Source organism: Diuraphis noxia, unplaced genomic scaffold (genome assembly GCF_037042655.1).
Source record: "Diuraphis noxia isolate RWA-SAM2 unplaced genomic scaffold, SU_Dnox_SAM2 contig0002, whole genome shotgun sequence".
In the NCBI taxonomy this organism is placed as follows: domain Eukaryota; kingdom Metazoa; phylum Arthropoda; class Insecta; order Hemiptera; family Aphididae; genus Diuraphis; species Diuraphis noxia.
The window spans coordinates 82,706,767-82,720,000 of record NW_028301712.1 but is presented as its reverse complement, the minus strand read 5'-3'; the positions used below and the strand labels follow the sequence as shown (position 1 = coordinate 82,720,000).

The window sequence follows — 13,234 nt, the reverse complement described above, 5'->3', positions numbered from 1 at the left end:
CTATTTATAAATTAATTAATTTTCTTATCTTAAGCAATATTCATTGGTTACAATCAATTTACGGACTGTTTAGATATTGTTTCGTGAACATCAACGCCGCTGTATATACACGTTGACAAAATATAATACCATACTTATTAATCAATATGCATTTATTACAGCAATCGGATATCGTATATAAATTATACATAGACTTGTATGTATATGTATTACTGGGTATGTTATTATTACATAGGACATGCATAAATTATAATTTGGTTAACTTAGTGAATATACTATGTAGTAGTACTGGAGTATCCGTTATTCCGACCATTATCATTTGAATATAAGTACTCGGAGACCACGTCATGATAAATGTATTATAATATTACCATCCTGGCGTTTGTGGTCAAATTTCGGTCATTTCCTACTTTAAGAGTCATTCTTCTGATGAAATATTTACGTGTATTTACACGAAAGATAATTTTTTTTATTACATTTAGATTGGCTTATCTCTTAAACAAAATGTAGCCACACTTATATTTGTACGCATAATTGTATATTATAAAACCTGTAATGTTTGTAGTATACATTTATAGAAATCGAAATGTATTTGTTTTCCTAAATGATTTCAAACATGTTATATAAAACAACACAAAAGATTTCCACAAAATGATACAAAAAAATATATATAGATAATTACATGTGAAAACAACGACATCAGGTGAGTGAAAAAATTCTAGTAAAATAACAAACGTTGTTATCCCAATCGATAACACACCAGTGAACTGAAAAGGTTAACAAAAAAAAAAAAAATTTTCACCGACAATGAATTGCGGGGAACGATACATACAAAGCGTTTTATCTTCGTCCTTAACATAATTTTCCATGGTTCATATTTTTTTCTGTTAGCATTTCAGAAAGACACGAAATATGTTTCAGTATTAAAGTTTACGCATTGCATTTGATTATTTTGTACATGTTTAACCTATATATATGTGTAGGAAATATAAACGGAAACACGTAGTTTCATGGAATATTATATTATTAGATATTTATTTAATGCGTTATTTTCGTATATTCCAAGAAGTGTCTAGCAAAAGATTTTTCCACATGGCTCAGTTAGTATAATACAATTTTATAACCCTGCTTTATCTCGTGTCAGTTTTGTATGGTAGTGTAAGTTATTTTAATTTAATCTAAAATCAAAAATAAATTATTTACATTAAATTCATTAGTTTTAGTTTTTCAAGCAATAATTTTAAAAAACTGATACAATATTACAACACCATTATGATTAAAAATAATGATTTTTTATTCAAATATCATACAGTGTAATAAGTGTAAAGATAAGATATTATTTTGACAACTGATTATATATGATATCCTTATTAGATATTATAATTAGGTTGGTGGTTAGTCGTAATTCCTCAAATAAATATTTTTCTTTAACGTCTACTAGTTATTTAAATATATAACTTTCAATTTTATAAATAGGTTTATATTATGACATATTTCTTATGAACATGTGTAAGGTGTAACTGTTGGTATAGACGTAGGCATAATAGTAACTCTAAGTACTGAGTATCAGTTGCAATTTCGAGTTATATAGATATTATAATAATATACAGTGAAACCTGTATATAAGGGACAGTCGCGGGACCAAAATAATTGTCAGTTATAGACAGGTGTCCGTTGTAGACAGGTTTCAATGTTTTAAAAATTACAATTTGTACGTACATTTGTATTGTTTTTATTTTATAATATGTATTAGGTATAATCTGTTAAATTGTATTAAGGGGACACCACACAATTTCACAACGCATAGGTAAAAACTTTATCTGTGTCATAGCGTCGTTATTTTTTTAAATATAATTAAAGTTATAAGCTTAAGAAAATACATTTATTTTTTTAACGACGCTATGACACAGATAAAGTTCTTACCTATGCGTTGTGAAATTTTGAAAATAATTCTATTATAAATATTGAGGGAGAACAGTTGTTCCACGCTAAACAGATTTTGCTATGTTATACGTTTGTAAGACGGCGACAACACATGCGGGTGGGGCGTCCTCTTAACCTATAAATTGTTGTACAAATTTAAACTTTATAAATTTAATAGTTACTCGTAATTAGTGTTATCGTAATCAGCGATAATGTTATTGGTCGTAATCCGTGTTTTCACTTAATGTCCTAATTGCGTTTCTTATCAACGTAGTATTTGTGTATTTTTGTCCGTTATGAAAGTGTCGAGTAAAATATTAGTGTCCGTGTCCGTAATAGAAGGAGTCCGTTATATACAGGTGTCCGTTAATTCAGGTTTCACTGTAAAATATATCGCTATTCATGCGGAATAAACTCAATAAAATTGAGTTCAAATACAGCAAATCAGTAGCCGGTATAGAAAAACTAATTCATCGATCGATCTTTGAAAAAAAAATACACATATTATAAACCTTATGATATGACAAATATTATAAAATATATATATATAATAAATATATATTATATATATATATATATATTTATTAATATAAAAATATGTGAAGCAATTATAACTGGAGTAGTTTTTAAATTAAGTTTTATGTGTATATAATTGACATTGAAGTATTGATTAAAATTAAAAAAAACTACGTAAAATAGAATATTAAAGTAAAAATTATCCCGACATTCTGTTTTCAATGATTATTTTTAGTTTTATTATTTAAAAAAAAAGTTTAAATTTAATGTTCAATTTTAACATTTAAATTCAAACATCAAGGTAATAACTTTATTATTATAGTTATATCTTGTATATTACTGTATATTTTTTGTTTTCTGTTTGTAATTTATACAACCAATATATAATAGCTCACAATATATTAATTTTGCTATTATATTATGTTGACATAATAAATAATGATTGAACATTGTTTATGTGCGTAATCCTTGAGAATTTATAGAAAATTTGAAATAATTAAATTATGGAGATATATGATTATGCACTTTATTGATGCATAAACATAAGTTGCTTCTAAATGAATTTATGTGGGTACTTAGACACCTAGGTATAATATTATATGCATATAGTTTTTTTAATATTATTATCTTTATCAGCTTTTGTATTAGAATTTTAAAAACAAAACACTTATAATTAAAATATATCATAGTAATATTATTATATGATAAATTACATTTAAAAAATAATTAAAAACAAGATAGAAAAAAAAATGCAAATTATAGATATTAATTATTATTTCCTCTCAATATGTTTAAGAACAATTTACGAAGAACATTGTATTATATTAACAATTTTTAAACATGGAACAAAAATCTTATAATAAGAAAAAAATATTTTTTTAAAGTCTTCGAAAAAAATTTTGATTAGAAAAATCAAAAGTACTTAACAAATTTTGTCATAATATCTAAAATATCGTATTAATATATAACTGTAAACATTTCAAGTATGTAGGTATGGTTCATGATTTGTGAATTACAATAAAATAACAACATCATTTTTATAAAAATTTAGTATTCTGCAATATATTCTAGTTTTTTGGTTTGGTTTTGTATTTATTTATATTTATATTTTATTCGATTATTTTGAAAAGTAATAATAGTTTTTACTTTTTTCATCTTAATAATGTACAGTATTTTATTCTAGAATCCACCCTTAATATTGAACATTGGAGCATTTCAATGATATAAAAATATTTTAGACAGTAGAAAAAAAAACGAACTTAGAATCTTGAATTAAAATTAGGGTGGAAATTAAACTAAGCAACCATTATAATACCATGAAATATCTAAGAGTATTACAAAAATATGGAATATTTCTGATACGAAAATTACGCAAATATAGTTTACGCGTGAACATACGTATTATAAAATAACTATTAGTCGATCAGTCGATCACACTTTACTCGATGATGGAGCATTTTGGGTTCGACAGAGTTATCCGTTTCTGCCTTTCTGCGTGTCTTCATCCATTCATCAACAAGGAATAATGTTCAGGGAGTAACAATAATTGGCCCTGCCTGAGCAGTTATTATTACCAATATATATATATATGCGTATATGTTTCGTGATTAATGGTCATCGTATGTGAATCTATATCAAGTCTGATTATAGTGGTCCCAATAAAATGAAGTTTTTAATTAACCTTTTTACAAGCCTGCAGTAATTTAATTTTTTGTCTCTCGTCAATCTGTTTGTATACTCCAATTTTCTACTTACCTCCACAACTATCCATATTTTGTTATTTTTGAATTGTTTCTCAATCAAATTATTACCCCTAGAATATATTATTTCGAGATCTAGAATTATTTGTTTTTCTATATAACACATTACAGTATGGCATACATTATATTTTTTTGCAGTGCATTCTATATGATTCTTGAATATTGTAAATAATAATTAATAAAAATTAATAATCTATTATTAAAGTATAAAAACATACAAAGTTTTTTTTAGAACCAATAATATATTTTTATAAACGGAATTAAAAAATCACCTTGAAAATGTATTTTAAGTTAAGCTAACAATTACCGTATATACTTAAACACTTTTAGCACAATAATTAAAACCATGATTTAAATGTGTATAGCAATATATTATATATATATTTTTTTTAAATAAGTCATATTTTCTACATTATATTGAACTCATTTTATCTACGGGAAAAAAATAGTGTTAATATACTTTTAAATTTGTTTTGTTCTGACATGAAATACTTAGGTACGAATAATATAAAAAATATTTTGAAAAATTTATATTCTAAAGAACTAATGTATAAACTTAACATTTTGTGAAGTCCCAATATAGTAACATTTGTTCAACTATCTTCGGTTTTTCGTTTTTGTATTAAAAAAAAATATCAAAAATCGATTTAGGTGAGATATCTAATTTACAAGAGAATATTAAATGTAACAAAATTTGAATTTACAATTTTCATAAAAAATTAATGTGACTTTGACCAAACTATTTTTTTGTTGATAGAAGTAGGAAAAAATTACGAGTAATCTTAAATTACGTTCCAAATCTCAGATACAAAAATGAAAAATTTTCATTTCCATTATAAGTTCTACAGTTTTATTAAAAATTAAAATATTCGTAAATGCAAAATAATATTAAAATGTTAGCCAATATACAAATACCAATCAGTAAATTATATTATATTTAAACATCCAACATGCTGAACACAAACCATCGTTATTTTCGTACTATATTTACTCTATAAGTTCCATTCATGTTAATAGATTTTTCTCAGACATACATCAATCAACGTAAAATCGTTTACACATATAACACTCCATCTTTCACTGACTCTATGAAGCGAAGCGAATATCAACTGTGATAATATTGTATTATTCATAGTTTAAACTAGTGTTTCCCAAAGGGTGTGCCGCAATAACTTGAACTTTTTTTATTAAAAAAATATTATACAATTATTATACTTATAGGCATTTAGATAATATTCATTCAAAGTGTGCCGTGAGTTATAATAACTAATAATAAAATTATGTGCTTCTATGAAATAAAAGTTTATGAACCACTGATATAAACTATAATTATTATTGTGTAAGTTATTATCGTGTCTCAATTACCAACGTACTGTTGCCAAAGCCGAGAATTTGGTTAGAAATCAGAAAAAAGAATTTAGATAGACTAGAGAGTGGATATAACATAATTTGCTATACTTACTAGGTAAGTTAGAAAATACTTGAGGAGCTTTAGGAATTTTATGGAGGTAAGCCCCTCAGTCCTTTCTGCTAACCGTTGTATACAATGGCTCTTAGGACTCGGACTAATTATGTCAATTGCTATGGACTAGCGTCCCGCATTACATAGTTCACGGTCAACTAGGTACCAGCCGCATCAATCTAGGGAAGGGTGCGACATGCAAGGGGGCATCATCCTTGACTACTGATACCTGTAGGCGACGTGATCACTACACTGCAATTATGAATACTTCTAAAATGTATCACCACTATCAGGAAAGTGAACAAAATAGTCGTCAACAATGTTCTAATAAATATATAATTATACACCACAATCGCAATCAGAAAGCAGATTATGATCTTATATTTCTTGCATGTTTTCTGAAAACAAAAAAATAGAATTAGAACACACCTCTATTAATGAAAACGATGGCAATTCAGACTTTCCATTTCAATATAACAAACAATTTAAAGTAGTGATAACTAACAAACCTTCATCCGTGGACTCTTGATTTTTAAAAATTTTGTCAACAATAAAGAATAATATAAGCTATTCTATTAGAAAAATAACTTTATAGGTAATTAATATAAATACATAATATATTATTATATTATTATCATCAAATTATAAACCCTACCTATGCCACATATTTGTATATTGATTTAAATAAATACTTTATAAAAGTAACAATTAAATACTTAATTATATTAGTATTCATAACTACAAGCATCTTTGGTTCAGACCTTTTTAAAAGGCCACTACTGTGAACAAAGTCTGCGCACGCTTATGCCCACTGTTTGTCATAGATTTTGATTCGTACGAGAATAAAAATGGTATTTTTGATATAGCATCTTTACTTTACCAGAATATTAAAATTAAAAAACCCTAAAAACAATGGTGAATTTCTCAGAACTTGTTCTGTCATTATTATGTCCAAAAACTATGACTTCCCTATTCTATTAGAAGAATAAATATCTATATATATTTGGTGAGTGTCATCTCAATACTATAATATGTACCATACCAAGTAAATCTCCTACTATTTGCACTCTACAAATCAGTAATCATCCAACAAATTATAAGCTATGTTTTTAAAGAATACCATCAACCCCACCAGTTACAAATACGGTCACGACCAACAGTTAACCTGCAAGTACTTCACTCACCATGGGCACTCAAGCTCCTTTGCTAATGTGACAGATAATGACACTTCACAAATTCAAACAATTTATACTCCTTCAGTTAACATATTAAACGTTCTTTATAATTGTTCATATGAATTTAAGCATATAATTATATAACTATAATATAAATCCCAAAATCTCCATCCATCGGGACACTATCACTTCTAAACTGTTCAAATCTAAAAATCTTAAATATTTTATACACATGAAAATCTCACATCATCGTATTATTGAAAATTTCAGGCTTTTCTAAAATAAATCTAAAAATACAATGGTATTTTCACAAATTTATTTTAAAAAAAAGAAAAAAACGTGAAGTAAAAATGTATCTATTCTTAGTTTTTAAGTTATTATTAGTTTTATCTATTTATCTTAATGTTTATTTTCTGTAACAGAATCAGTAACATAAAATATTTATTAACAACATAGGAAATTAAATAACCTTAATACCTTTCAGCTAGTTAGTTATATTTGGATTAAATATATGTATATATATGTATGTACTTACCTATTTAAATTTCAGTATTAGTTTGAAGAATGCGTTTGTCCTAACTATAGTAAAAATGTATCAACTCAGTACCAACAATTTTATAAAAATATTATTAATTTAAATCAAAAATATAAGTTTTTAACTTTTATCTTTCAAATAACTGAGCTTAATATTGTATTATATATATACATACTAGAGTTCAATTTTGAAATTAATATAACAATAATGATTATTACATTTAACCATAATATTCTATCTACAGAAGAGAGACTAAAAAATTAAAAATTAAATTCAAATTATTTGAACAAGTGCGCACACAAGTTTTAATTATTTGAAATTGAGAATAAGGTTTAAAAAAAATGATAAGTTATTTAAAAAAAATAAGTTAATTGAAAAACACAGAATAAAAAAATAAAAAATCTTTATTTCACGATTATATCACACCAAAATGATATCTAAATAGCCGGTAAATAAGAAAAAAATAATGAAAAAATACTCAACCGCTGTATAGAAAGCATTATGTCACCAGTTGGTGGTTTTGACATTGTCGTCTTTAACTTTAAATTTTTTTTTTTACGAAATATAAAGTGGATGACGCTTCTAATACAGACTTTATATTTAGGTGACAATACGGTGACGTGAGCAAGAGTCCGTTGAGTTATTGAAAAGCCCACCGGTCCAGCACGGTAAACAATACACCTGCAATCGTTTTATTTATTTTTCTGAGAGACCGAAAAAACGGTCCGTATTCATTTTTCACACATACAGTACAAAACATATAAAAACAGTTTTGTATTGTAATTTTTGTATTTTCCGTCCAACCGTTATTCTGAAGACTGTCGCCGACTCCAAAAGAAAAAAAAAACAATAAAAACACGCACCAGATGTGAAAAACGGTCTACCTGTCAAAAGGTCGAGATTTATACCCCCCCCCCCCCTCCTAACCCGTTCATCACAACCCTCATCACATCCTAATTTTTATCGAACCACTGCTGACGAGCTGGAAATATACCGTTACAAATAGTGTTCTTGTAATGCTTTTCGGACCTTATAAATTCGACCTTGCCTATTATAGGTACTACTACAGTCTGTTGGAAAATAAAAATACCTTCAGTGGTTGTATTGTATTGTGTGCAAATATTGTGTATACAAATCCGGAATAAACGTTATCCGTTACACATTCTTATAAAATGCAGTCCAGCGGTGAACTAATTTCGTTAAGTATGGACGTCATTAGAGAGCGTTGTAACTCTTCTGGACTTTTTTGTAAACTTATCTAAGTATTTGAATACACCGCTGTATCCATTACCACTCACTAAATTTAACAGCTTACACATTTTTTTCATTCTGAGTTTGAAAACTGCATTTCAAAATACCAATCATAACATTGCATATTATTATAAACATATTATTGAAATACAATTTTTTAAGTAAGATCACGTTTATATTATAATATCATACATTTTCAGCTTTCATTATTTAGGTGATAAAAAATAAAAATATGTTAATTACAGTATTGTACTATAATAAATATATCTTAGTCACATTTACATAATGTTATTCATGAGATTTTATGATTATTAATTATTATTGTTTTACGGATAAAAAAAAAAAATAATAATAAATATATTAAAATGTAAACTCATATATTTTTACCATTGTTCATTTAAAAAAAATGCTTTATTAGTAATTCAGTAGATATTTTAACTAGTATGCCTCGTGACTGGGGTGAAGTGGAACATAATATTTTTTGCAGCCTCTTGAATGGTATTTTTAATAACTTGAGACATTGTTTTTTTTCTTTTTTTACAGTTGATTTGCCAAAATAACATTTTAAAAGGAGAAATTAAATAAAACAAATATTTTCTAAGATTATAAAAATGATTTGATACCAAACTTTTTAAGATATTTAATAAAGGCAATTTACTAAGTGCGTGCGTGTGACTCATATTAATGAATGCAGTATTCAACTTACAACTATAAGTGATTATCTATTTTAATGTGTATGACTGTAGTATAAAAGAGATTGTAGGTTTTATTTCAGTTTTTATATTTTTCAAAGTTTTCTACATTTTCAACTTCATACTTCAGTGTAGAACTGTAGACTATATTTTGTTCTGAAAATGTTAATGCAGTTAATATTAATCTTGATTCAAAATATAACGAAAAGATCTAGCATTAAAGTGCTATCATATTTTGCGTTAGTACTCCGTTAGATATCTACATGGTGTCCCGCGAGGATTTACCCATTGCGATATTTCCCGAAATAATGGAGATATCGAAATTCTGGTTTTGCTTAGGACTCACAGGGATAAGAACTACAATAATTGTTAAATTTTTTAATTTATTTTAATGTTTTGGCCAAAAATTTTAAAAACTTATTTTTTATTTAATTATTTCCGAAAAAATGCACTATAGCCATTTTGTAGAGTTCATTTTTCTGAAAATATTGACGTTTCAAAATTTTATTTTCATTAATTTCTTGATTTTTTATATTTTTTCTAGTTTTGAAAAAATAAAATACAATAATAACTATAGCTAGGTGCACTGAAATAATCGTTCAGCCGGTCGTACGAGCACGCGCGTGCCGCGACGTAATCGGGAAATTAACAAAAATAAAATGTTGAAACCTCAATATTTAAAAAAAATAAATAAACTCTACAAAATGGTGGCTATAGCGAATTTTTTTGGAAATAATTAAATAAAAAAAAATAATTTTTTAACTTTTTTACCAAAAGATTAAAATATGAAATAATTGTTTATTATCTCTGTGAGTCTTATTACAAAACAAGAATTTTAATATCTCCATTATGTCGTGAAATATCACAATGGGTAAATCCTGTATATAATATTATTGATTATCATGACTTTGCACAAGTTCAAAAACTGTAACAAAATCTAAACGTAGAATTTTAAATAGATAATGTTGCGTTTATATATGATAATTGGTTTTTAATATCATAACAACTAAAATTTAAAAATAATAATTGCCTTCCAATAAAAAACATCTATTTTGTTTAAACGATTCCTATATAGTATTGCATTAATAATCAATGCGATGGTGAGATTATTGATTTAGTTGGTCATGCAAAAGTGATTCATCATTTCATCAACAGAGAAACATTATTCATTATCGTTAGATTATAAATTGGTTTGGACGTTCGAAGTAGAAGAGAACTGCGTCCATTAATTTCGAAACCTTAGCAAAAAAAGCTTTGAATCCAATGTGTCAAGTGTGTAATTTTCACCGTATTGCCATTGGCCGGATGTCCGGTCTACTTCCGATGAATTTAAGAGGTAGATACTTATTAACACAATAGTGGTAGGGAAGTGGATCGTTACTATTAGCTCATGTGAACAGCAGCCATCTATATTCTATATCCATAGGTTATCTTAAAATATTGAAGTATTGAGTCTCTAATACTGAATACAAATATAGCTAAAGTTGTGGACTATGAATGTATAACTATATTTAACAATTAAAACAAGAAAACATCCTAAATTATATTTAAATATTTATTTTTTACGAAACAATATTATTTTTATGCCAAAATCCAATAAATTTAGAAAATAAACTTTAAAAAAACTACCAAAATGTGTTATGAGTTAATGACTTATAAGTAGTATTAGTACATATAGTTAAGACTTATTTACATAATATAATATATTAAAAATGCTATATTAGTGTTAATTAGTTTTATATTATGCTACTTTGATAACTAATTAATTAAATTTAAGGACAAACGTTAAAATATGAGTGTTTTCAATCTTTAATAGAAACATATTTTTGGGGGTACTTTCTATTGTTAATCCATCAGATTAACATTATATTTAGTATGCAACCAAAACAACTCTACTCAACATTTATTTTTTAGAAGTAATGATTTATCATTAATTGACGATTGTTAATTTAAACACGTATAATCCAGTGACGCTCACCAAATCCTATAACATACAACAGTATACATTTATGTACAATATAACAGTATTATGTTATCTCAATTTGTAATAACATTTTAATAGATCAATTTAATATCTCTCATCCATAATATTATATAAGCAATGTATTACCTATACTAATACTGTGACATATTGGTCTGAACTCTTATTATTATTTATACTAATTTATAACATCAAGATAAATTCTAAAAGTTGTTAATTGTATTCAATCAAACTCTTAATATGTTACATTCAAATTTAACGAAAATAAGCAAAGTAACAATTAATTAGTTTGTTGCTAAAACAGATTCTAGTCGCCCAAACCCAAACTACGGAATGTCTAATAAAATTATAAGCGCGAAATCATTCCTAAAATTATGATATTCATAATTTTTTTAAATCGTAAACAAAACCGTTTATCGTGACAATTGGATTAACCCATAATTTTACATAATGTTTGGTACGTGGTTTTGAGAAAAATTGATAAGAGTGAATCGCGCATGTAAATACGAGTAAATTATTGTTATTGAAAACGTAAAAATGAACGTATATAAATATCGTACAATATCATGTAATAAATTTGAAAAAAAACCTACTGAAAAAAAAACTGGTAATTTTTTGTCGCATATCTACTCACTTTCTGAGGATGAGCCTAGGATCGTTCTTGTATAAACATCAGATACATTTTAGTTAACTGCGTCTGCGTGTTAGCAGGGCTCTAATACGAATTCTAATGGTTTGGGTTGATATTTTATTCCACTAAGTAATTTTGAAGAAAATTAAAAGAGTTATGAGGAGGAGCAGGAATGAGTAAATTGCGGGAAAAAACTCAACAGCGGCTGACGATCAGGATATAAATCGATTTCGGCTCCAGATGTGACCTCGACATGTTATAAACGCCGTGGAAAGAAGAAAAAACACCAATGACCGAGCTTTTAGTTGGTGCCATTGTCTGGTAAGAGAAAACGCTAATGAAGTTTGACTTGATGGATTGATCTATTTCGTACTGTTTGTGGTGTAGTCCACCCACAACGCCTTTGCCTTTATTCAGTATAATAATATACAGACTACTCCTATTGTGCTTGTGTCGGTTACCAGAGGAATAAAAATAACATTGTCACTCAGCGGAGACAATTTTTACTTGAAATAAGACTGTTTTAATTTCATTAAAATTTACAAAACTACGTTGCTACTCAACAAAAACAACTTTTGTTTTTCATAGAACCACCATCACCCACATTTTAGTTTGTTTTGTTTTCAATTCATTCGCAATAAGAGTGCAACGGCAGTTTTTAAACTTTGTATTTCAGCACAATAAAGTTTGTTACGTAAATAAACTATTCATTCATTGTCCTTTAAACATGTGAATAACTACGAACCTAGTTTCTCAGTACTAAAATTAAATTTATTTATTTTGTTTTATTCTTTTTAAAAATTAAATATTTTGATATAATACTATTGTAATTCACCGATTCAATAATAATAAATTCACTGAAAATTAAAAATTTATAAAATGAAACTGAGTGTTAATATTAACATTTAAATTTTAAATTTAAATTAATTAAGCAGTTTAAAATCATCTAAACCTTGTTGTTGACTTACGAAAGTTAAGTAGGTACCTACCAAGATTTGATTACATTTAATGTTTAGATGAAAAATAAATGTAATGCTTATCTACAAGACATTTAGTAACTACATAAACATAGCTTTTTTTATAGGGAAAATGTATAATGATATAAAATGAAAACTGTAGTAGTTTTAAAAACATATTGTTAACACTTGTGTTATAAAACATTTTTGAACGGAAAATTTTCTGCATAACTCCTCCTACAGAAAACAATATTTATATTTGAAAAGCAAATGAAACTTTTTTGTATGTTATCACTTTTAATTTTTCTGTATATTGCTTAATAATTATTAAGATGCATTTAAAAATTATAAA

General features: G+C 26.4%; 1 protein-coding gene across 2 annotated transcripts in view; it reads left to right on the top strand.

The window, feature by feature from the left end:
* Window positions 1-13,234, top strand: part of LOC107173405 (5-hydroxytryptamine (serotonin) receptor 1B) — a 227,506-nt gene that overhangs the window by 120,666 nt on the left and 93,606 nt on the right. The window contains exon 3 of one of the 2 annotated variants that reach the window (XM_089220487.1): window positions 7,976-8,039. The exons of the other annotated variant lie outside the window; for it this stretch is intronic. The gene's annotated coding sequence lies outside the window, so the exon portion shown is untranslated. The remainder of the gene's footprint in view (window positions 1-7,975; window positions 8,040-13,234) is intronic. 2 annotated transcript variants of the gene reach the window in all.